The 26,961-nt window shown below is 33.0% G+C and overlaps 1 long non-coding RNA gene and 2 pseudogenes across 2 annotated transcripts; all 3 read left to right on the top strand.

Annotated features, from left to right (window-relative positions):
* Window positions 1–630: 630 nt before the first annotated feature.
* On the top strand, window positions 631–19,922 carry LOC110653105 (probable LRR receptor-like serine/threonine-protein kinase At1g07650; annotated as a pseudogene).
* Window positions 12,106–12,999, top strand: LOC131175949 (uncharacterized). Of its 2 annotated transcripts, none has more exons than XR_009146047.1 (3): window positions 12,106–12,399; window positions 12,547–12,616; window positions 12,871–12,999. It is a non-coding gene; the product is annotated as an uncharacterized LOC131175949 (long non-coding RNA). The 2 variants fall into 2 exon arrangements; XR_009146048.1 differs by having other exon boundaries at window positions 12,109–12,399; window positions 12,553–12,616.
* A 2,239-nt stretch (window positions 19,923–22,161) lies between the features above and the next one.
* LOC131169149 (probable LRR receptor-like serine/threonine-protein kinase At1g07650) lies at window positions 22,162–25,968 on the top strand (annotated as a pseudogene).
* The last annotated feature ends 993 nt before the right edge of the window (window positions 25,969–26,961 follow it).

Genomic DNA, 26,961 nt, shown 5'->3' with positions numbered 1-26,961 from the left:
CCATGGGCGGACGCGGGGATTAAAGAAAAAGGGCCTTAAAATTTAAATAATTTTATAATTAACAAAAATTTAAAAATTATATTTTTATTAAAAAATAATTTATTAATTTTAAATAATAAAAAGTAACTTAACAAAGAAGGTTTATAAAATAAATGAGATTAATATTTTCACAAAATTTAATTTTTCAGAGTTCAAGTATGTATAAAAATATTAAAATATTTTTAAATTAATTAATATTTTAAATTGATAATTTATAATTATTATAATAAATAATAGCTAAAAATTTGGTGATAAAATTAATTTTAATATTTAAAATAAATAAAAAATTATTATTCTTAAATTTTATAGAATATTTTAGAGATAAATTAATGCAATTAGTATTTAAAATTATGGTTTTTAATAACATAAATAAATGTAAAAATCATTAAAATTTTATATTTATTTTTTTAAAATAAAAAGGGTGCTATTTTTTTATTTATTTATAAAAAGGGGGCCAATACTTCGGTCCGCCCCCCCTGTGTACAGGTGTCAGCCATAAATGAATGATATCAAAAACTTTCTTCTCATTTAAGTTTTGCCAACTTGTTAACAACGTGTTGACGTTCAAGAAACAGTGTTTTTTCTTATTCCAAGCTATGGTGGGTTGCTTTGGTCCATCGCCCCTGGATCCAGCTGAAGGTACATACTGCTCTGTGCTCTTAGTTCTCTTTGGTGCATCATGTTTGTCTTTATAATTCGCAGCATGTTCATTTTCATTATGCCAAAATTATAATCAGCTTTACAAAAAGAAAAACGCACACACACGTATTTATGCATGCTCATCATAACTTATACCACCACACGATCTTGGTCTAAAGGCCAAGAAAGCCTCGATATTTTCTGTTCTTCAACAGGTTCACGCAGTATGAAGTGGATGGTGAAGAAGAAGAAGGAGGAGGGTAGAGTTGCTGGTATTTTAAGAATCAGTACCTTGCTTATGCTTATGTTTCAAATGTGTTCGGTTGAAGCACAAGCTGTGTATCTTCCTCAAGATGAAGGTAAAATAAATCATTCATTTCATTTCCTGTTGTCGATGAACCGAGTTCTTTCTGTATTCCAAGTTGCTGGAGCCTAAAGGAAAGTCTCAGATCAAGGGGCCAATTGGCCCAATATATATATATATATATATGATACAGTAATAAGTTACATGTATAGAGTAAAAGAATATTACATAAAATAATTCAACATATCTATTAATTCACAATAGTTTTATATTTTTATGCATCCATAATATACTTTAATTTATGCATTGAAAGTGAGACATTGTACATAAATTTAAATATGGGCAAACGTGCATATTTACCCATATTTAAACTCTTAAAATTTTGTTCAATAATTATATAAATTTTTTACTTAAACAAGCTTTTTAAAATTAAAAAAAATAAAATAATTTTTTTATTTTAAAAATAATTAAATAAGTATTTTATTATTTTAAAAATAAATAAATCCATTAATTTTTAAAAATAAACAAAAAAAAAATTATAATTTACCTCCGCTCTAAAAAGTATTTAGTTTGATTACCTATTTAAAATTTAGAAGTCCATACTCCTTCATTCTCATCCTTCTCTTCAATTCTTCCCCCTCTCAGCCTCAGTTCCTCTCTGCCTTACTCTGACAGATCACCACCTCTCAAGTCCATCTCTGATCTCTCCCTCTCGACTTGACAATGTCAATCCCATTACTCCTCAAATCCTCTCACTCACTCTCGATTCCAATTCATCACCTCGTCTTGAATATCTCACTCGTTTTGAAATCCAGTCACCACCACCGCGTCTTGACCTCCTCACTAGATCCCATCTCTAGTTTATACCTTCTTGGCCCAAGTCGCCGTCGATTCCTCACAATGGCGGTCGATTCCTCATGAGGAATAGTTGAACTAAGCTGAGGGTGGCTCTGCGTGTGCGGTTGTCGTGGAAGACAGGAATGATGGTGTGGTGACGCACTGTCTGAAGGGCGTCGAAGGTGGGTGAACAGTTGCTATCTTCTGCTGGCGTTCCCTCTCTTCCTAGCCCCCTGCCCTATGGTTCCTCTCGCTTCCCTTGCTCACTCCCTCTCCTCTCCTTCTCGTTCTATCTCTCATCTCTCTTGATCACTCTGATCTCTCCTCCCCAGTGCACACTATCAATTTAACACTATCCCTGATGACATCAAGAGCTTACCATATTGCATTGCATCAATCCCTTCTCATTATTCTTCTTAAAATCAATCCCACTTGAATCATTTGCAAAAACATCCTCATTCACAGTGACTTCACGAAAATTGAACTGCCAAAAACCCAATTAAATTAACTTCAACATATCGTCATGTAAATCAGTTATTCTCATTCAAATTCAATGCATAAAGGCCTCCCTCAACCTCAACTGATCTTTTCTGTTAGCCTGATATGGAACTAACCTCAACTGATCTTTTCTGTTAGCCTGATATGGAACTAACAGAATTTTCTCATAAGCATTCTTACCAACAAGGCAAGTAGGAGGGAGGTAACAGAATTTTCTCATTTGATGACGTTTGTATTTGTAATAACCAAACGATCTCTGTTTAATTTAGTGATAGGCTGATATATAGCTGAAAACCAGCAACCTGCCACCCAAAAAATTTTAAAGTTGATCATATGTTTGATGTGTGTGCAGTGGAAGCTCTACGTGAAATTGCAACACAACTAGGAAAAAAAGATTGGAATTTCAATGTAGACCCTTGCAGTAATGACTCAAGCTGGGAGACACCAAATCCAATAGCATGCCAACCTACCGCAATAGTATCATCTGCAATTGTCCAGGACCGGATGGTGTATGCCATGTTGTCCACATGTAAGCTTCTTTCGCCTATTTCCAAGCTTGTTTCTGTTTTGTGAATTATTTTTTAGGAAAATTCTTGTATGAATACACCTATATAATCTGAAATTAATATATCATTTAAAATTATGAGCAATAAGACTTACATGAGATTCTAATGTCTGATTGGTTGGGTGTGTAAATTAGTTGGAAGAAGAAAAAAAACACTAATTTGGAACCTTAAAATTTTGGAATTTTACCAATTTTGATTTGATGGGTCCTGGTATTCTTGAAATACAGATTTCTCAAAGGGCAAGATCTTGATGGTGTGCTTCCACCATCAATTGCGAAGCTGTCTTTCCTTAAGGAACTGTAAGAAATTATTATTATTATTATTATTATTATTATTATTATTATTATTATGTCCATTTTCTTTCAACACTTGAAAAAGGATTTTAACCTCTAATTCAAGCAAAAAATTCTTCCGACTTTCAGTGATCTGACTCGTAACTACCTTAGTGGCAATATACCACCTGAATGGGTTTCCACAAAACTGGAAATTCTGTAAGAAACTTCTGCACTTCCAATTTCCAAATGGGATAACCAAATAGATACTCGCTGCTACTGATATATATAAATTCACACACTACAGGTCCATCTCAGTGAACAAATTAACAGGTCAAATTCCAAATTACTTGGGAAATATCACCTCGCTCAAATACTTGTATGCTTGCTCTCTCACTATCTGTCTCTGTCTCTTTTTCCTAATCTTTTATTTTAATCTACAATCATTTCAACTTTCTTAATTTGGGTTAGTGGTAATCTTGAGGAAGAATATTTGTTCAGGAACTTAGAGAACAATCTTTTTTGTGGACCTGTTCCTGGTGAGCTTGGACACTTGGTTAATTTGGAGAATCTGTGAGTCCCTTCAACCCTCTCTTATAAAATTTGCTATTTTTTTTGAAGCAAAATTTGCATTTAATTATAAAAATAACATGACGCTACCTTGTTTTATGCTTCTCTGTGTTAAAAACAGCAATCTTAATGCCAACAATCTCACTGGATCATTACCTCGGGACCTCACTAATATCACCAAGTTAAAAGATTTGTAAGTCCTTCAAAAATTTAATATATATATATATGTATTAGAAGAGCAATATCTTCAGGCTTTATTTATTTGAATCTTGTTTTTGTATTGGGCCATATGCAGAAGGATTAGCAGTAACAATTTCAGTGGGAAAATACCAAGTTTTATTCAGAGTTGGAAACAACTTGAGAGGCTGTAGGTGCCTTTACCTTGTCATAAATTTTAAATATACTCATAAGTGAGAGGCTATTTACCAGGAAAACGGGGCAAAAAAAGGGTGAATGCTTTTTTGCATTAAACAGAAAACATAAGTTAGACATGTCCCTGGTTTAATAGAATTCCGAAACTAGAATATCTCTTCTTTCAGATGTCAAAATAATATGTGTGATTTAAATGAAAGATCATAGATTTATATGATTCTCTGACCGTTTAGTGACTACAACATTTCAGCTCAATGGTGATGATATCTGCAATTATTATAACTGTATTAACTAATTAATTATCTGGCTGTAGTGCAAAGTTAATAATCTAATCATTTGATGTAGCTTGTTGATGAGACATTGAAGTCAGAGGTCAGCCAAAAACAAGCGGTAACTATGGTTAAAGCAGTCCTTTTGGACACAAATATTAATGCATCGCCTACAATTAGACCTACCATGTCCGAAGTTGTGAACATGCTTGAAGGTCGAATGGCTATTCCTGACACAATTCTGGAACCCAGTAGCTATGCTGAAGATTTGAGATTTAAGGCCACGAGAGACCTCCGTCAACACTCTCAACGTCTGCATGGGAGCCAAACCCTAGATTTAACAGCAGTGCATACATATGGCTCTTCCTCTACATCTGACCAAGAATTCTATGAGATTAATCCAGGATCAAAACCATAAGATGTACGTGGGTGTTAGTTGGGTGACAGAAGAGCCACCAGTTTTGTCCCAGATGCCATATTGAAGTTTTGCTGCTTGCCTTCTTTTAGCTCAGGGGGATCATTAAGCTTTGCAGTGGGAATACATTGATACGCAAATATTTTTGTGCAAGTTTTTGTTTTCTATCAACTTTTTTTTTTTGTATGAAATTGTAAATTTAATTTATTCAAAATGAAGCGGATGAATCTTCATATTTTTCTGCCGTTTTGTGATGGTCTTCCTAAAGCAATCATTTTGCAGGGTTCATCGAACGAACTAATTTATAGAATCTTCAGTTAACTAGTAGATTTTCTGAAGATCCAATCAGATCCTGGAAAATAATTTCATTAATAACTAAATAGAACCTTGCAGGAAAAGTAGCTTACAATAATTTCCCCTGATCGCTGCCTACTTTATGTTTGTAATTCCATGGTTCAATATTTTCTTACCTTGTAGGCTGTAGGATCTTACCAACAGGGGCGGAAGCTTTGGTCGACCATGGCCCCCCAAAATTTTAAAAAAAGAAAATATTTAGTAATGTAATTAAAAATATTTTATTTTATAAATTTTATATTTTTTTATGATTTTTTATATATATATTTATACGTGAATAAAATTGTAATATATATATATATAATCACATTTTTAATCATATGATATAATTTTTAATTTTTAATTATATCTGTATATTTTAATTAAAGACTCATACAATTAAGAAATGAATAAAAAATAATATAATATATTTATTAAAGACTATATATAAAATATATTTTTATGTTAGTATTGCTATTTGGAATTAATATAATTATTTTCTTTAATGTTTTGATGTTAGAATTTTAAAATGGATTTTACTCTTTTAAAGGGACACAAAAAATTTTGGTTGGAATCAAATCAAAAGATTCTAATTTGGAAAAAAGAAACGAAATTTGGTTTCTAATTCAGACTTAAATCATTTAACTATTGTATAATACGGAAAATAATCTAATTGAGATGCTTCTGTAGCCCAGGGCATTTGCCTTCTAAGCAATACCAAATTGTAACGGCCCAATCCATTTCCAGTTAGTATTGTTCGCTTTGGCCCAATCTATACTAGGCCTCACGGATTTGTCCCTTGGGTTTTTACACTCAAAAGCGCGCTAACCAGTGTTCCAAGACCACCCAATTTAAGTCCAGGATCTCTCCCGTGCTTTGTCGATGTGGGATTTGCCTAAGGAACCTTTTTCTCCCTCTTTTGGGACTCAGCGTACTCGCTGAGATTTGCCCCATCATCGCTCAAGAGGCCACGCGGAGTGCTCTGATACCAATTGTAATGGCCCGACCCACTATTCAAGAACCTTTCCCCTTATAGAGGATTTTCAATATCCGTATCAAGAGTCTCCCACGTATCTAGCCTATTAATTGAGCATTGATATTCCTTGTAGTACGATGTTGCCCTTCATCATGTATATCCACACGCATCGTCCGAAAACAAGGCAACAAGCATCATCCTACTGTATTGTAACATCCCTAATTGTCAAATAATTATATATATATATATATATATATATATATATATATATATATATATATATATATATATATATATATTATTCTAACCCTGAAATTGTGGACTTCGCATATGTACTTTTATTTCGTGGAAATTTGATCGTCGCCCGGATTTGCAATTTCGGGCCGAGCAGATAAGCTGCTGGAACCATTTCAGAACCGGGTTAAGATTATAGGCTACCCCACCTTTTTCAGACGTTCTGGACGCGTTCCAGTTGTCAGATTTGGTATAGGTAAACTCGAACTCTACATTACTCAATTTTTGCCTTGTACTAGGTTAGAATAAAATTTATAAAATATTCGTGGATGATAAGAAAATTACGATTCCTATTGTAATAGCCTTATAATATTGTTACTGACCGTGGGGCAGGTTTATAGAATTTTTAAAGTTAGTTTGGATAGTTTTTGAAAAATATTAGTTTTGAAGTCTTTATAATTGAGTTGTCTGATGTTGTGATTATTGTTTGGTTTGGAAGGCCCAGGAGAGGCCATATAATGATGATGAGATATGGGTTGAGTTTAGAAGTGTTATTTGAACCATTTTGCAGGTTGGGTAGGTCATAGGTATAAGGGAGACTGCCGAATTTTCAACCCAACTTAGGGTGTCTTTGGTCTTTTCTAAACTTGTATTGAGTCAAATATATTAAATAATTGCAATTAAATTGTCAGGTGAGCCGGGACAGCCTTTCTCCTCCGCCCAGCCGCCACAGTGATTGCGATTAAGTCTGTGAGTAAAATATTAATTTTAATTATAATTTTAATATTATTATATGTTCAAGCATGCTCATGCATCACTTATATGTATATATCTATGAAGTTAAATATTAGGCACGTTTTATATTGCATTCTTAATTGATGAATTGCCATGGGTGTTGTTTGTGGTAATTTGGAGCTGTGTGCGTGCGTTAGCGTGCGTGTGATATGGTACTGGATATGGATAGGACGGGTAGACACGGCTTGAGGAATACTCGTTGGGACCCGGTCCTTCGGGGTAGACACGGCTTGAGATCTTCGCCGGACCCCGTATTTGGTTTATTAAGCGAAAGTCCAGCTTGAGATCTTCGCTGGCAGAGGTTGGATTAAGAGGGCTATATAGGGAATCAGCTCCCGTATATGTATTGTTTGACGTTATCGGGTGTGTGAGTGCTCCAAATTGCCTTTCTGCTGTTATGATGTGAAAATATTAACTATGTTGCATTTCACTCCATAGAGTGTATTAGCTTTAGAAAGTTATAGAGATTATGGTTAAAATTGATATTTTACTCTCTGAGTTGAACGCTCACTCCTGTTCATCTATTTTTCCAGGCTACAGGAGGATTATTTGTTGTAGCTAACTTGCTCTTCTTATTCGCAGGTCCATTAATAGTATTTAATGTATTTTGTACAATTGAGTTAAATTTTAGACTTTGCATGTGTTAAGAAACACTTATTTTTATTTTGGGCCTGTATTATAAAAGTTATGTTGGACCTGTAAAATTATTAACTGTATGCATGATGGGATTGGATGAGGGAGCTGAGCTCCTATTTGAGTAATGACATTTTGATTATGTAGAGGGTGAGCTGAGCTCCACAATTTATTATATATTGTGTTTACAGGTCGGGCGAGTCAAAAACTCCCCGTTGAATGGTCGATTTTATGGTAGGACTCTGTCCGGTTGAATTTTTGAAATTGGGCCCAAATGGGCCTTAGAGTTGGGTTGAGGAATAGTTAGGCTTACTACGGGCCTCGGGAGTTTTAGGCTAGCCCAGATCCTAGTACCGGTCCGGCCCATAGGTTGGGTCGTGACATGTATGACTGAACCCAAAGCCAATGTATAATATTTGTTCCCCTATATGAGTAGCATCATTGGCCCTTATCATTTCCCTTTTTTTTTTTTTTTTTTCTAATTAGACTAAACTCTAATTCCATTTTGTGTAATTTGATTTAATGAATTATATTAAATAGTGAACACCTCCCCATGTGAATTTAAACCCCCTAACAAGGGACCATTAGCAGGATTTAACACCATAATTCAAGCAGAAGTCAAGTACCAATTTTTTCGTATTAAATGACACATTAGTTGGATTTTCCTCTTCCTCTTCCTCTACATCTCTACAAATGATCTTCACACAGTCAATCCTGAGTCCAACGCAAGTGATTATCAACTCCCTCCAGGAACATTCAGCCCCTCTTCATGTCTAGGGGATTGTCTTAGACATTAAAGCCTTATCAAACTGCTTTGATGTCATCTTCTTTTGCTTTATCAAAAGGAGTGATAACAAATTCGCCCATCCACTTCATAGCACATCCTCTGTCAACAATCTCATTGAGCAAGTTCTCTTTCTTTCGGCTTTTTTTGCCCACTTAGCTTTATTAAGTGATCTAGTTGTGATTTGTATTTTCAGAGCTTTATTAAATATTTGCTGTAGTGATATATCTCTTTCTTTCGGCTTTTTTTGCCCACTTAGCTTTATTAAGTGATATAGTTGTGATTTGTATTTTCAGAGCTTTATTAAGTATTTGCTGTAGAATAAATAATTTTATAATAATTTAATTTAATTAATTTTTTTAATCAAATTTCATATTTAAAATAAAAAAATTTAATTATTTTTTAAAAAATAAAAATTAAATATAATTATGTAAAAATTTATCTTTTTACAATAATTTATTTCAAACGAAGCGTATATGAAATAGCATAGAAAAATGAAATGTTAATGCATCCTTTGGCATTCAGTTGTCTCCCTCACTGGCTAATTAAAGGATTGAGCCATGACATTAATTTCTATATGCATTAGTTATTGGGGAACAATAGTTTGGCAAGTCAAGGGAAGATGTGGCTTCCATTTTCTTCTTTTTAATATTCTTCCTCTACTCTTTTAATTTTCTACATGGAACTTGTGTGGACCCTGGCTTTTTTTTTGTTTCTTTATAAGAGTCTGTCATCAATCAAGATTTTTATTTCCCCTCTTTAAAGATAACTAGGGTTAGCCAAAGGCTGATTTCAATTCTCAAATCGAATTAAATTCAATCCGATTAAAAATGAAATTGAAATCAATTAACAATTCCACAAACTCAAATTGGTATCAGCAAAATTAGGAAGAGAAAATCGATTAATGATTCCACAAATTTATATTAGTATTAAATGAAATCAGAAAGAGAGAGACGCTTATAAGTTTTTAATGTTAAATTTGAACTGTATTAAAATTGAAATTCACGATTTTATTGAGAATTTGACATGATCATAATATATATATATATATATATATATATATATATATATTTAAAAGAAAACTGTTTCATATATTGTATTGCCTTTACCCGAATGAATCGAAACCGTAATAAAAAATCGAAATCAAACTGTAGGAAATGACTCCTCTCAGTCTAATTCAGATTCCACAATATCACAAGTGGCTAACATTAATGGCAACTACTAAAGATAACGTGTATGTCAACTAACCTTTAACAAAAAAAAAAAAAAAGTAGCGTATCAAACTATCTGTTCATTTCCTTGCAATTAATAAGAATTTTGCATCACTTTCACTCAATGAGAGATTCAAAAAAAAAAAAAAATTCATCAATGAAAATGTTGTTTGGAATTTTTATTTCACTAAACATGCAAAAATTTTGTACAATTCTAATTTTTATAGTATTATTTATAAGAAAATTAAATATAAAATCAATTAAGAAAAAAAAGGAAAAAAAGATAGGAATGATAATATAATTTTCAGTAGGTAAATAAATTTATACCACAACGAGAATTTGATCCACAAGAAGCATCAGAGGAAACAACAGAAAAAAAAGATGCGAAGGGACTTCTTCCATCCACGCTTGAAAAGTATAAGAAGAAATGTTGGATTTTCACATTGATAAATAAATAAATAAATAAATAATATATAATAAAGAAAAGTCAAATCAAAAGCCAATTTGATCAAGATAATTCCAAGTTCAATTAATGGACATTACTAATAGTTTTCAATATTTTTTGGGCCAAAAAGACTTTAAGCTACCGCAATGAAATATATCCATACATATAATGATGGAAATCAAATCAAATTAATTTAAGCTATTTTAGTATAGGCAAACTATACTTTTAATATAGCTCATTATAGTATAATGTATATGGAAAATATATATATATATATGTTAAATTTTCATACACTTTAAAATTCCAAAAAAAAAAAAGAGTGACAAATTGGTGCTTATTTGAATTGTCCTTTACCTTTTTCAAGTCATAAAAAATATCAAACAAGTCATAAAAATGCAAGTTTTAATAACAAATGAAGCAATTATATTCCAGAGAACCATTCATAATTATGGTTATTATCAAGCAAAAGAGGAGCTAGAGAATTGCAGCAGGGCAGTTAGTTGAATCAGTTTAGCTTGGTTGCTGTAATTTATTTTTAGTTAGCTCAGACAGTTGAAACTTTTGTCCTAATTGTCCTACCTATTTTTCTTCTGCCTTTCTTGTCCGCATATATGTTGAGAACATTTATTGGTTCAATGAGAATCATCTTTTCTCTTTTCTAATTGCTTTCGTGTCAACTATAACTTCTATACAATGATCTCAAGATTCAATTGTATAATATTCAATTCCAAACCTACTCTTTTTTTCTAAATTTCTAGTTTTAGCCCTGACCATAAAATGAAGCACCACCATTGTATCAAAAAGAGATTTGTTATTCAATTATCTCCTTCATTGACTAACTCTGTGAAAGGAATGAACCATGACTTTATTCCTATGTGCATTAACTATGTATTAATTAATTATTGGGGAATCATAGTGTGGAAATATGTGGTAAGACTTGGTCGTTTCCAACTTTCCATTTTCTTCTTAATATTCATCCTCGCTCTGCCCTTCATATTTCTTCACATCACACATCACAATCATGAGTACAGTCGACGGAGTGGAACTTTCAAGGTTCAGTCTGCCGAGGTGTAATTTCAGGGTCCCGGGCGAAGACAAATGAGGCCCTTATTTTGTACCCTTATCCCGCAACTCAATCAGTCAATTTCCAGATTTTTTTTTCTTTTTTTAATCTCAACTTTTATATATTGAGGACCTATTCCGCGAAATATTAAAAAACTTATTTATCAATTTTGTCAAAAAAGAAAAAACTTATTTATGAAGAAAAAAAATTAAAATGAAAAATTTATTAATAATAATTTAAAAAAATTATTCATTAGAAAATTATTTATAAAATTTAATATATGTATATATAAAGTATTCAATAAAAAATTATTCATAAAATTTAAAAAATATTTCTCATAATTATAGCCTAAAAATTTTAATAATAATATTTTAAAAACCACTGCGACATAAATAATTAGTTATTTATTTATCAACATTTTAAATAAAATTATAATTACTTAAAAATTTTATCATAACAAAATTTTGTAGTATAATTATAAAAATAAAAAATATAAAAATATATTATAAATTAATTTATAAAATAAAGTAATAAATAATTTACATAATAAATAGATAAAATAACCAGTTACTAATTATATTCAAACTTAAAAATGTATAGAAATGCTTTTAGTTAATTTAACAGAATTATATAGGTTTGAAATAGGATATTCAAGATTGGTTGAATATATATATATATATATATATTTTTTTTTTTCTTTAAATTTAATTTATCGTGAATTAAAATATGTAAAATATATTATAAGAGTTACTTATTACATATATAATTTCGCATATTTATGGAAATCCAGTGGAGATATATAGTCAAGTCATTTTAACCTTTTAAAACCCATGATGTAAACACAGTGCATGATCCAAGTGTCTAACTATAAATGAAGCAGTTGGGTGAAAAAGAGATCCTTGCAAAATATTATTTTTGAAAGTGATTCTCTTGTCCTTGTCCAGTCAGTAAATGAATTTCACAGGGATCCATCTTATTTTGGTGATTTAGTCTCAGATTGTGAAGTCTTGCTTAAAGAAATTGCTAATGGTTCTGTTGTTTATATTAAAAGGTCAGCAAATTGCATGGCACACCTATTAGCCACTTCTGCAATTTCTTGGATTGATATGCAGGATTGAGGGTCCAATTCGTCTGCTCTTATTTTGTGAGTTGTATTTTCTGATTTGCAGTAATGATATTTCTTATTATTAAAAAAAAAAAAAAAGAAACTATAAATGAAGCACCATCGTCGTATAAAAAACTTCATATCATTTGAGTTTTCTCTACTTGTTGCAACATGTTGACATTCAAGAAACAGTGTTTTTTCTTATTCCAAGCTATGGTGGGTTGCTTTGGTCCATCGCCTTTGGATCCAGATGAAGGTATATATCTGCTACGCGCTCTTAAACACAGTTCTTAGCTTAAATTCTCTTTGCTGCACCATGCTTGCCTTTATAATTCGCAGCACGTACATTTTCAATATGCCACAATTATAATCAGCTTTAGAAAAAGAAGCGCGCACACGCACACACATTTTAGCATGCTTATCGTATAACTTATACCACAACACAGTTTCACAAGATCTTAGTCCCAGGAAAGCCCCGATCTTTCTATGGATTTTCCTGTTCTTCAACAGGCTTGCGCAGTGGGAAGTGGATGGTGAAGAAGAAGAAGAAGGCTATTCCCGGTATTTTAAGACCTACCTTGCTCATGCTTATGTTGCAAATGTGCACGGTTGAAGCACAATCTGTGAAACTTCCTCCAGATGAAGGTAAAATAAATTATTCATTTCATTTCCTGTTGATGAACTCATGAAAGGGTTTGCAAGTTGCTAAAGGAATTTCAGATCAAGCTGGGCCAATCAAAAATATACCTTATCAAAAATTAGTTTTCTTTAAAATATGAAAAGCGAGGTCTATATAATTATTATATGTATATATATATTGAGAGTATTGTATAATTTTTTAAATTAAAATAATAATAATATTAAAATTTAAAATATAAATTCTTTTAAAATTTAAATAGTATTTGATTTAATTTATAAAAAATTAATTTATAAGTATTTAATATTTATAAATTAATTTAATCTTATAAACATTTATAATTTTAAATAAATTATATATTTAATTAAATTATTTATAAATGATTAATAAATAGTTGATATAATTTATTAAAAAATAGTTTATAAGTACTTTTATAATTAAAATTAATAAAAAAATATTAAATAAAATACGTAATGAAAATTTAAATTTAATAAGGATAATATAATAAAATACATAATTAAACTAACTTATAAATATAGTATTTATAAGTACTAAGCGATTCTCCTCCCTGCTTATTTTTTTGGATTATAGCCTAAAAGTTATAAGCAAATAAGTAAATTTATTTGTGCAGTGGAAGCTCTACGTGAAATTGCAACACAACTGGGAAAAGAAGACTGGAGATTCCAACCTGCCAGCAGCAATGACTTGTCAAACTGGAACGAATCAGACTTCACTAAACCTTACAAGAATACGATCCTCTGCAATTGCACAGGCCTGGATGGTGTATGCCATGTTTTTTACATGTACACTTCTTTCACCTATTTCAAAGCTTGTTTCAGTTTGGTAAAATATTTTTTACTCACTTCGTCTGAAATAAATCATTTGCAAGTTATAATTATATTTGATTTTTATTTTTTTAAATTAAAAAAATTAAAATTTTTTTTATTATAAACATAAAAATTAATAAAAAATAAAATTTATAAACTTTTAGATTTTAAAAAGGGGAAAATGCGTTGCATATTGGTAGTTATCGGAAGCTATTGTTAGATATCTTCTTTTTGTTTATAGTTACAACAACTGACTTGGAACTTCTAAAATTTTAGAATTTTACCCATCATATATTTGATTTGATGTATTCTTGAAATACAGAATTCTCAAAGAGAGAGATTTTGATGGTGTGCTTCCAAAATCAATTGCGAAGCTGCCTTTCCTTAAGGGACTGTAAGAAATACTTCTATTTATGATTTTTTTTATATATATATATATATTTATATGTATATGTATTCTTTCAACACTTGAAATAGAGCTATAACCTCTAATTCAAGTGAAAAATCTTTTATCTGACTTGCAGTGATCTGACTCGTAACTACCTTAGTGGCAATATACCACCTGAATGGGCTTCCACAAAACTGGAAATTCTGTATGAAACTTCTGCACTTCCAATTTCCAAATGAGGAAAACCAAATAGATACTCGCTGCTACTGAATATATAAATTCACACACTGCAGGTCCATCTCAGTGAACAAATTAACAGGTTCAATTCCAACATACTTGGGAAGCATCACCTCGCTTACATACTTGTATGCTTGCTCTCTCTCTCTCTCTCTCTCTGTATCTGTCTCTTTTTTCTTAACTTTTATTTTAATCTACAATTATTTCAACTTTCTAAATTTGGATTAGTGGTAATCTTGAGGGATAATATTTGTTCAGGAACTTAGAGAACAATCTGTTTTATGGACCTGTTCCTTTTGAGCTTGGAAACTTGGTTGATTTGGATACTCTGTAAGTCCCTCAAACCCTCTCTTATAAAATTTGTATTTAATTATAAAAACAACATGACAGCAGCTTGTTATTTGCTTCTCTTTGTTAAAATCAGCATTCTTAATGCCAACAATCTCTCCGGATCGTTACCTAAGGAACTCGCTAAGATCACCAAATTAAAAGATTTGTAAGTCTTATATACATTTTATGTTATGTTTATTTTCTTTAGAAGGGCAATATCTTCGGCCTTTATTTATTTTAATCTCTTTTATGTATTGGGTCATATATCTGCAGTAGGATTAGCGGTAACAATTTCAGCGGAAAAATACCCAGTTTTATTCAGAGTTGGAAACTACTTGAGAGGATGTAGGTGCCTTTCCCTTGTCATAAATTTTAAATATACTCAACACTAGTTTTCTGGTGGAATCTAAAACAGTTGCAAATGGTGTTGTTAACAGAGAGATCCAAGGTAGTGGTCTTGAAGGGCCCATTCCCTCTAACATTTCTGTCTTGACTAATTTAACCCAAATGTGAGTTGTGCCTTTTGAGTTTTTACTTCTTTACTTGCCTAACATACTTATGTTTCTCTTAGATATTTTTATACATGTTCTATGCCATGTAGAAGGATCAGTGACTTACTTGGGGAAGGTTCTGGGTTTCCGAATTTAACAAACATGATAAAAATGAAATATTTGTAAGCCATTCTTACTTTGATGCTTTAAAATTAAAATAGTTTGCATTGTATTATTTGAGCTGACATGAAGATAATTTACATTTCAGGACACTGAGGAACTGCAATATATCTGGACCTTTCCCTGACTACATATTAAAAATGAAAAGTGTGAAAATTCTGTAATCTTACTTTTCCCTGATCACTCATTTCTTGAATTCCTCTATTCTACTTTCATATTGAATCCATTTCTGAGACAGGTCATCAACTACTTTATGTTTTGATTACCTACTTTATGTTCCTTATAGAAAATTTTCTCAGTGAGATGTCTGCACTTTTTTTTTTTATTTGTTGTCTTGCAGAGATCTCAGTTTCAATAGATTGACTGGAAAGCTTCCAAATGATTATGAACCGCCAAATAATGATTCACGGTCAATGTAAGCATTCTAAATTCATGCAAGTGGCAATGTAAAGAATAATCAAAACTTCAAATTTGCTTGATCCTCTATATACCATTTTTCCAACTCTCCGGATGCGTTCAATAAATTGACATCATAATTGTATAGTTGTATGACGAACAACTTGCTAAATGGACTCATCCCAGAATGGATCAGAAGAAGACCTCAAAGATGGTATGTTTGTTTCTTATATCATACATTACAATTGCAAAAAATTCTTTTCACCTTTGAAGTTGCAAGAAATAGATAACTTTCATTAATGTATTCACATTTTTAACCAAAATATTTTAGAAAGTACTTTTTCCCAGCCATAAAACAGGTTAATGCTTATGTGCAGTCCAACCGATATTTCTTACAACAAATTTTCTGAAACTTCTGTCCCAGTTGCTTGTCGAGATAGTCTGTAAGAATATCTCCTTAATTTTTGTACAAATATTTTTCTGTGATTGAAGAATGTCAGTTCCATTTTTTAATTTTGGAAATTAACTTCTTGGTTGGTTCACTAGGAATTTGTTCAAAAGCACTGCCCGAGGGAACAATTCGTGAGATTCTACTTTATTAAATGACTAGGAACTCATTTCCTCCTTTTCTTCTTCATTCCTATCTTTTTATTAAAAAAGTTATTGCTATCTTTCTTTCCTTTTGCTTAATAAAATTTGATGCTTCTTTCATGTATTACCTTTCCAGAAAGGCTGTGGAGGCACAGAAGTGTTTGCGCGAACATGCTTGTTCAAAAGTTTATTCGTTGCATATAAACTGCGGTGGAGGACCAATCACCATTGGGAAGATCAGCTACGAAGCAGATGACGAAGTTAGAGGTGAAGCACAATTGATCTCGTATGGCAATTGGGTAGTTAGTAGCACTGGACGTTTTAGGGATACAGAAGACACACCAGACAATTACAAAGCAAAAACTGTATCCGTACAAAGAACGAACAACTCTGAATACTCTGAATTGTACAAAAGTGCACGTCTATCTCCCCTCTCTCTCACATACTATGCACGTTGTTTAGTGAATGGGAATTACACAGTGAAGCTTCACTTTTCAGAGATAATAATCAGGGAAAACAGATCCTTCCAAAGTCTGGGAAGACGGATATTTGATGTTTATATCCAGGTAGTCAGGTTCATATCACATGCAGTTTACTTGTAACATAAGAAGCTTTTTATTTAATCTGCATGTTTAGGATGAACGCGTGGTGAAGGATTTTGAAATCAAGAAGGAAGCACAAGGGGTAGATAAAGAATTAACTAAACCATTTCCAGCAGTTGTTAAGGATGGAACTTTAGAGATCCGCTTTCTATGGGTTGGGAAAGGAACAACAACTGCCCCATACAAAGGAACATACGGTCCTCTCATATCTGCCATTGATGTGGAAGCTGGTAAGTTGTACCTATCATATTAGAAATTTTACGCTGTTCATGCACATGGCGTATATCGAGTTATTATAGTTGCATGATGAGGTATTACTAGCAATTTTTCTGTGTGCATGTATGGATTAATTTATATATGTAGATCATAAACTGCAATCTGAAAATCACTGCTGTTTACTTCTCCAATTTTCCACAGATTTCAAGCCTCCTAAAAACTGGAAGGAGTTCATTGTGGCTGGAGCCATTGTTTTGCCATTGTTCCTCATTTTCATTATTGTAGGCACTCTTTGGTGGAAAGGTTGTCTAGGTGGCAGGGTATTAAGAGAAAGAGGTATCAAAAAGAAATGGCATCATCCACTCTTTGGAATTTTTCATTTTTGATTTCATTACTATTGCCAGAGTATGTCCGGAGACTGACTATTTTGCTGCTGTCATACAATTCCCTTATTTCTACTTTAATGTCCAGAAATGGATTCCTTAATTCCTTTCCCCATTGAAAGATGGGCAACCTGAAAATACAACCATGCAAGCAGCTGTAGAACTACATAGAAGGAAAAATACGCTTATGACACACTATTATCCCATTTCTGTTTTACTGGTATTCATGCAAGTTGAGATCATTGTCGGCATAATGAGGGTGACAACTTCAAAAATAATTTTGAAACTTCAAAATGAAATATGATTAGATGGCTGAAATGATGAGGGATTAGCTTTTTAGTTAAACAGCATGCCTTGCTTTCTTTGGGTACGGATTTTTTTGTTTGAAATTCTGTTTTAAAGATAAAAGCTTAAGAGAACAAGGCATGGTGAATCAAGCATTCCTGCAGTTAGTTTTCTTAATAAATATGCACTCAAGTCAAGCAATCATATACACGTACAAAGGCACACACAAATTAAGCATAGCAAATGCATCTAATGCTCACTTACTTCAGTCAAGTAATTTCTATGCATCCTATAAAGGATATCCTTCCGAACTGACTGTTATTGGGCAGATCTTAAAGGGCTGGATCTGCGAACTGGTTCCTTCACTTTGAGACAACTAAGAGCTGCCACTAACAATTTTGATTCCGCAAACAAGATTGGAGAAGGTGGTTTTGGGCCAGTATACAAGGTAAAACAGCTAATACTTTCATAAAAAGCTCCAAAATTTTCTCATATCCAAGCATGCAGGATTGTGACAAATTTCTGAAACATTAGCATTTGAATGCACGATTTCCTAATAATTTGATGCATAGAATAATTCCAATGCAGGGTGAATTATTAGATGGTACCATTATAGCTGTGAAGCAACTATCTTCCAAATCCAGGCAAGGAAATCGTGAATTTGTGACTGAAATAGGAATGATATCTGGTTTACAGCACCCAAATCTTGTAAAGCTTTATGGATGTTGTATTGAAGGAAATCAGTTACTGCTGGTATATGAGTACATGGAAAACAATAGCCTTGCATATGCACTCTTTGGTAAACATAATGGCATTGATAAGTTTGCTAGAAACTAGTATAGCCATATAACATGAAATGATTTTGGTTAAGAAACCTCTTTTATGGATTAACTACAGGTTCAGAAACAAGTTCTCTGATGTTGGATTGGGCAACAAGACAGAAGATTTGTGTAGGAATAGCCAGAGGTCTAGCATTTCTCCATGAAGAATCAGCACTTAGGATCGTCCATAGAGACATCAAAGCAACAAATGTCCTGCTTGATAAGGACCTGAATGCCAAGATATCAGATTTTGGACTAGCAAAGCTCTGTGAGGAGGAGAATACTCACATTAGCACAAGAATTGCAGGAACCATGTCAGTTTCATGGCATAATTTCTTTCTCCTCATTTTCTTTTTCGGGATATTTATTCCTGATCCTCAAAAAAATCATGTATTATGAAGGCATTAATCTGTCATGTTCTTTAATTGCAGAGGATATATGGCTCCAGAATATGCACTCTGGGGTTATCTAACAGAAAAGGCAGACGTTTACAGCTTTGGGGTTGTTGCTTTGGAAATTGTCAGTGGAAGGAGCAATGCCAGTTACAGGCCGAAAAATGAGGCTGTTTGTCTTCTTGACTGGGTAAACTTTCACAATAAAGTATCTTGCTATCATAGATTTCAGTTGCATTTCAGTTCTCTATGCATAATCTTTGAATTTTTGGTTTGGTTAGATATTTTAAGGTTAATCATCTTTTTTTGGTGCTTGTCTGTTTCAGGCCTTTATTTTGCAACAGAAAGGAAATTTAATGGAAATAGTGGACCCAAGGTTGGAATCTGAATTCAACATGGAAGAGGCTGAAAGGATGCTTAAAGTGGCTCTTTTATGCACGAATACATCACCAACGATAAGGCCTACAATGTCAGCAGCTCTGAGAATGCTTGAAGGGCAAACAAGCATTAAGGAAGTGGCATCAGATCCTAGCATTTATGCTGATGGCATGCGATTTAAACCCATCAAGGATCATTACCAGCAGACATCACACGATGGTTCCAGCACAAGCCATGCACCTATTTTTTCATCTGATAATACAGGGATTGGATCTTCCACTACATCTGCTCATGATCTCTACCCGGTTAATCCTGAGTCCATAAGTTTTGACATCAGTGAAACTTCACCACTTCCATGCTAGTGTTATGTTCGATAAGCAAGATAATTTCGAAATTTCATATGGTTCAGGTGCTTGCTTAATTTATGTTGCTGTAAATATATATATACATTATTGGATAATATGATACATCAAATCCTTTGACTTCTTTGTTAAATTCAAATCCTTTCATATCATTTTAATGGGACCTAATTATATTTTATTTATTATTTAATTGGATAATGCTTTTTACTGATTTAATGGAATTTTATGGTCTGTGACCCTAGATTATGCCCAAAAATTATATTTGTATGAAATAGGAATTGACGTCAAACATTAATCCCTCCATTCCATTTTATAATTTTTTAGAAAAATTAAAGAAATAGTTGAATAGTTTTATTTTTATAAAAAATATTAATAATTAATTAAAATATTTTCATATTTAATTAAGATAAAAAAATATAATAAAAAAGTAAAATTGAAAAAAATTAAAATTTTTAATTAAAAAAATTAAATAAAATGAGATAAAAAAAAATTTAAAACATCAATTTCTTTTTGCATGATAACAAGCATTAAAATTGCCAGAGTCCTTATCAATTATTTGCGGTCCTCATCTTTGGGCTGGAAACTTTTACAAAGCTGTTTCTTTTAATCCTCTCACAACTGATGTGGGAAAGTCACACATGTTGACTAAAAGCAGTATGCAACCATGGGCGGACGCGGGGATTAAAGAAAAAGGGTTTTAAAATTTAAATAATTTTATAATTAACAAAAATTTAAAAATTATATTTTTATTAAAAAAATAATTTATTAATTTTAAATAATAAAAAGTAACTTAACAAAGAAGGTTTATAAAATAAATGGCTGATTAAATGAGATTAATATTTTTACAAAATTTAATTTTTCAGAGTTCAAGTATGTATAAAAATATTAAAATATTTTTAAATTAATTAATATTTTAAATTGATAGTTTATAATTATTATAATAAATAATAGCTAAAAATTTGGTGATAAAATTAATTTTAATATTTAAAATAAATAAAAAATTATTATTCTTAAATTTTATAGAATATTTTAGAGATAAATTAATGCAATTAGTAATTAAAATTATGGTTTTTAATAACATAAATAAATGTAAAAATTATTAAAATTTTATATTTATTTTTTTAAAATAAAAAGGTGCTATTTTTTTATTTATTTATAAAAAGGGGGGCCAATACTTCGGTCCGCCCCCTGTGTACAGGTGCCAGCTATATTGTACAGGTGTCAGCCATAAATGAAGGATATCGAAAACTTTCTTCTCATTTAAATTTTGCCAACTTGTTAACAACGTGTTGACGTTCGATAAACAGTGTTTTTTCTTATTCCAAGCTATGGCAAGTTGCTTTGGTCCATCGCCCCTGGATCCAGCTGAAGGTACATACTGCTCTGTGCTTTTAGTTCTCTTTGGTGCACCATGCTTGTCTTTATAATTCGCAGCATGTACATTTTCATTATGCCATGCATCATAACTTATACCACCACACGATCTTGGTCTAAAGGCCAAGAAAGCCTCGATTTTTTCTGTTCTTCAACAGGTTCACGCAGTATGAAGTGGATGGTGAAGAAGAAGAAGAAGAAGGAGGGTAGAGTTGCTGGTATTTTAAGAATCAGTACCTTGCTTATGCTTATGTTTCAAATGTGTTCGGTTGAAGCACAAGCTGTGTATCTTCCTCAAGCTGAAGGTAAAATAAATCTTTCATTTCATTTCCTGTTGTCGATGAACCGAGTTCTTTCTGTATTCCAAGTGCTGGAGCCTCAAGGAAAGTCTCAGATCAAGGGGCCAATTGGCCCAATATAAATATATATATATGATACAGTAATAAGTTACATGTATAGAGTAAAAGAAGTCCATACTCCTTCATTTAGTTTGATTACCTATTTAAAATTTAGAAGTCCATACTCCTTCATTCTCATCCTTCTCTTCAATTCTTCCCCCTCTCAGCCTCAGTTCCTCTCTGCCTTACTCTGACAGATCACCACCTCTCAAGTCCATCTCAGATCTCTCCCTCTCGACTTGACAATGTCAATCCCATTACTCCTCAAATCCTCTCACTCACTCTCGATTCCAATTCATCACCTCGTCTTGAATATCTCACTCGTTTTGAAATCCAGTCACCACCACCGCGTCTTGACCTCCTCACTAGATCCCATCTCTAGTTTATACCTTCTTGGCCCAAGTCGCCGTCGATTCCTCACAATGGCGGTCGATTCCTCATGAGGAATAGTTGAACTAAGCTAAGGGTGGCTCTGCGTGTTTGAAATTCTGTTTTAAAGATAAAAGCACATCCGGAGGGAACAATTCGTGAGCATCTACTTTATTAAATTACTAGGAACTCATTTCCTGCATTTCTTCTTCATTCCTTTCTTTTTGTAAAACGTACTTGTTATTTTTCTTCCCTTTTGTTTAATATAATTTGATGCTTCTTTCATGCATTACCTTGCCAGAAAGGCTGTGGAGTGCTTCGGCGACCTTCCTTGTTTAAAAGGTTGACATACATTTGCATCTAAGTGCGTGATATTTACTCTTATTTGACCAGGAAAAATTAAACCCAAAACCCCATTGGTTCTGCTAAAGATAAACAATACAAAACAGCATATGAGGCAACAAAATTTTGTTCATGTCTATTCTGTTATGATTGGTCTTATCAAATAATATTTTTTAACATGGTTAATATTTCTAGTTTTCTATTAGATTATTATTCGTTGCATATAAACTGCGGTGGAGGACCAATCGCCATTGGGAAGTTCCGCTATGAAGCAGATGAAGGGTATGGAGGTGAAGCACAATATGTTCCCTCGAAAGACAACTGGGCATTTAGTACCAGTGGACATTTTCGGGATAAAAATAACACAGCAGACATGTACATAGCAAAAAATGTGTCCATACTACGAATGAGCAGCTCTGAATTGTACACACGTGCACGTCTATCTCCCCTCTCTCTCACATACTATGCACGTTGTTTAGTGCATGGGAATTACACTGTGAAGCTTCACTTTGCAGAGATAGTAATCAGGGACAATAGATCCTTCCAAAGTCTGGGAAGACGTATATTTGATGTTTATATCCAGGTAGTCAGGTTCATATTACATGCTGTTTACTTGTAACATAAAGAAGGTTTTTATTTAATCTGCATATTTTAGGATGAACGCGTGTTGAAGGATTTTGAAATCAAGAAAGAAGTACAAGGGGTAGATAAAGAACTAATTATACAATTTAAAGCAGTTGTTAAGGATGGAACTTTAGAGATCCGCTTTCGATGGGTTGGGAAAGGAACAACAACTGCCCCCCATAAAGGAATATATGGTCCTCTCATATCTGCCATTGATGTGCAAGCTGGTAAGTTGCACCTATCCTATTAGAAATTTTTTGCATTTATATGGATTAATTTATATATGTAGACCATAAATTGCAATATGAAAATCACTGCTGTTCATTTCTCCAATTTTCCACAGATTTCAAGCCTCCTATAAACCGGAAGAAATTCATTGTGGCTGGAGCCATTGTTTTGCCATTGATCCTCATTTTCATTATCATGGGCACTCTTTGGTGGAAAGGTTGTCTAGGAGGCAGGGTATTAAGGGAAAGAGGTATCAAAAAGAAACTGCATCATTCACTTTTTGGAATTTTTCATTTTTGATTTCATTACTATTGCCAGAATATATCCGGAGACAGACTATTTTGCTGCTGTCATACAAGTCGTTTCTTTCTATTTTAATGTCTAGAAACGGATTCCTGAATTCCTTTCCCCAATGAAAGATGGGCAACCTGAAAATACAACCATGCAAGCAATTGTAGAACTACATAGAATGGGAAAATGTGTTTATGATACATTATTATCTCATTTCTGTATTACTGGTAATCATGCAAGTTGAGATCATTGTCGGTATCATAAGGGTGACAACTAGATCTGCTGCAATACTACAAATATAATTTTGGAACTTCAAAAAGAAATATGACTAGATGGCTGAAATGATAAGGGATTAGCTCTGTAGTAAGATAGTATGCCTTGCTTTCTTGGGTACAGATTTTATTTGTTTGAAATTCTGTTTTAAGGATAAACACTTAAAAGAACAAGGTATGGTACCATGATGAATCAAGCATTCCTGTAGTCAGTTGTCTTAATAATAATATGCACTCAAGTCAAGAAGTCACATACACATAATAAGGAACATACAAATTAAGCATAGCGAATGCATCCAATGCTCTGTTATTTCAGCCAAGTAATTTCTATACATCCTCTGAAGGGAATCCTTCCAAACTGACTGTTATTGAGCAGATCTTAAAGGTCTGGATCTGCAAACTGATTCCTTCACTTTGAGACAACTAAGAGCCGCCACTAACAATTTTGATTCCGCAAACAAGATTGGAGAAGGTGGTTTTGGGTCTGTATACAAGGTAACACAGCTAATACTTTCATGAGTAACTCCAAAATTCTCCTATCCAAGCATGCAGGATTGTGACAAATTTCCCGAAATGTTAGCATTTGAATGCATGATTTCCTAATAATTTAATACATAGAACAATTCCAATGCAGGGTGAATTATTAGATGGTACCATTATTGCTGTGAAGCAACTATCTTCCAAATCCAAGCAAGGAAACTGTGAATTTGTGAATGAAATAGGAATGATATCTGGTTTACAGCACAAAAATCTCGTAAAACTTTATGGATGTTGTATTGAAGGAAATCAGTTACTGTTGGTATATGAGTACTTGGAAAACAATAGCCTTGCATATGCACTCTTTGGTAAGCATAATGGCATTGATAAGTTTGCTAGAAACTAGCATAGCCATATAACATGAAATGATTTTGGTTAAGAAACCTCTTTTATGGATTAACTACAGGTTCAGAAACAAGTTCTCTGATGTTGGACTGGGCAATAAGACAGAAGATTTGTGTAGGAATAGCTAGAGGTCTAGTATTTCTCCATGAAGAATCAGCACTTAGGATCGTCCATAGAGACATCAAAGCAACCAATGTCCTGCTTGATAAGGACCTGAATGCCAAGATATCAGATTTTGGACTAGCAAAGCTCTGTGAGGAGGAGAATACTCATATTAGCACCAGAATTGCAGGAACCATGTCAGTTTCATGGGCATAATTTCTTTCTCCTCATTTTCTTTTTTTGGGATATATATTCCTGATCGTTAAAAAAATCATGTATTATGAAGCATTAATCTGTCATGTACTTTAATTGCAGAGGATATATGGCTCCAGAATATGCACTCTGGGGTTATCTAACAAAAAGGCAGATGTTTACAGCTTTGGGGTTGTTGCTCTGGAAATTGTCAGTGGAAGGAGCAATGCCAGTTACAGGCCGAAAAATGAGGCTGTTTGTCTTCTTGACTGGGTAAACTTTAACAATACTGTATCTTGCTATCATAGATTTCAATTGCATTTCAGTTCTGTATGCTTTAACTTGGAATGTTTGGTTTGGTTAGATATTTTAAGGTTAATCACCTTTTTTTGGGGCTTGTCTGTTTCAGGCCTTTATTTTACAACAAAAAGGAAATTTAATGGAGATAGTGGACCCAAGGTTGGAATCTGAATTCAACGTGGAAGAGGCTGAAAGGATGCTTAATGTGGCTCTTTTGTGCACGAATGCATCACCAATGATAAGGCCTACAATGTCAGCTGCTCTGAGTATGCTTGAAGGACAAACGAGCATTAAGGAAGTGGTATCTGATCCTAACATTTACGCTGATGGCCTGCGATTTCCCATCAAGGATCATTGCCAGCAAACGTCACACGATGGTTCCAGCACAAGCCATGCACCTATTTTTATGTCTGATAGTACAGGGATTGGATCTTCCACTACATCTGCTCATGATCTCTACCCAGTTAATCATGAGTCCATAAGTTTTGACGTCAGTGAAACTTCGCCACTTTCATACTAGTGTTATGTTCAATAAGCAAGAGAGTTTCGAAATTTCATATGGTTCAGGTGCTTGTTTAATTTATGTTGTTGTAACATAATTCTCTTCATGTGAAATAATCTAGGAAACAGAAATTTTGATGTGTGATTAACTTATTAAACATGTTTGTTTGAAGTTTGGTTGCCAGGAAAATGAAATGTCTATTTTGAGCATCCTAAATTACTATCTATCGATCAATTGTTTCTAAGATCCGAAATAGGATAACTTGTTTCGGTCTTCAATCAAATTGAAGCTCAAATGAAGCCTTATTAGAGCTTTGAGCTGCATATGTGATTGATTCGGATTTAACTTTTCTGACATATTTGGCTCACTTAGAAATTCCATTTCCTTGTTTTACTAAACTCAAATCTAATTACCAATGAGTTTTAGTTTAGTAGAACTAAAGTCGTCTTCAAAAGGTCTTGAGTTCGGATTCCTGTTGGAACCAATTATGTAAAAAAAAAAAAAAATTTCTAATTTAATGCTTTGCAACTTTGTTCAAGTGTTCAAAAGAAGTTAACTGTCCGTACTGTTGCCATAGTTGTTGGGGGAGCATCAGGCCTTATTTTTATTGTACTGAGAGTTCTTTGGTGAGAGGCTATTTACCAGGAAAACGGGGCAAAAAAAGGGTAAATGCTTTTTTGCATTAAACAGAAAACATAAGTTAGACATGTCCCTGGTTTAATAGAATTCCGAAACTGGAATATCTTTTCTTTCAGATGTCAAAATAATATGTGTGATTTAAATGAAAGATCATAGGTTTATATGATTCTCTGACCGTTTAGTGACTACAACATTTCAGCTCAATGGTGATGATTATCTGCAATTATTATAACTGTATTAACTAATTAATTATCTGGCTGTAGTGCAAAGTTAATAATCTAATCATTTGATGTAGCTTGTTGATGAGACATTGAAGTCAGAGGTCAGCCAAAAACAAGCGGTAACTGTGGTTAAAGCAGTCCTTTTGGACACAAATGCATCGCCTACAATTAGACCTACCATGTCCGAAGTTGTGAACATGCTTGAAGGTCGAATGGCTATTCCTGACACAGTTCTGGAACCCAGTAGCTATGCTGAAGATTTGAGATTTAAGGCCACGAGAGACCTACGTCAACACTCTCACATAATTAATAAGCAATATACTTTCACAATTTCACATATTCAGGTACT

The sequence above is a fragment of the Hevea brasiliensis genome, chromosome 18, assembly GCF_030052815.1.
Source record: "Hevea brasiliensis isolate MT/VB/25A 57/8 chromosome 18, ASM3005281v1, whole genome shotgun sequence".
NCBI classification, from domain to species: domain Eukaryota; kingdom Viridiplantae; phylum Streptophyta; class Magnoliopsida; order Malpighiales; family Euphorbiaceae; genus Hevea; species Hevea brasiliensis.
The sequence above is the reverse complement of the archived record's forward strand: the minus strand, read 5'-3'. Positions and strand labels throughout refer to the sequence as shown.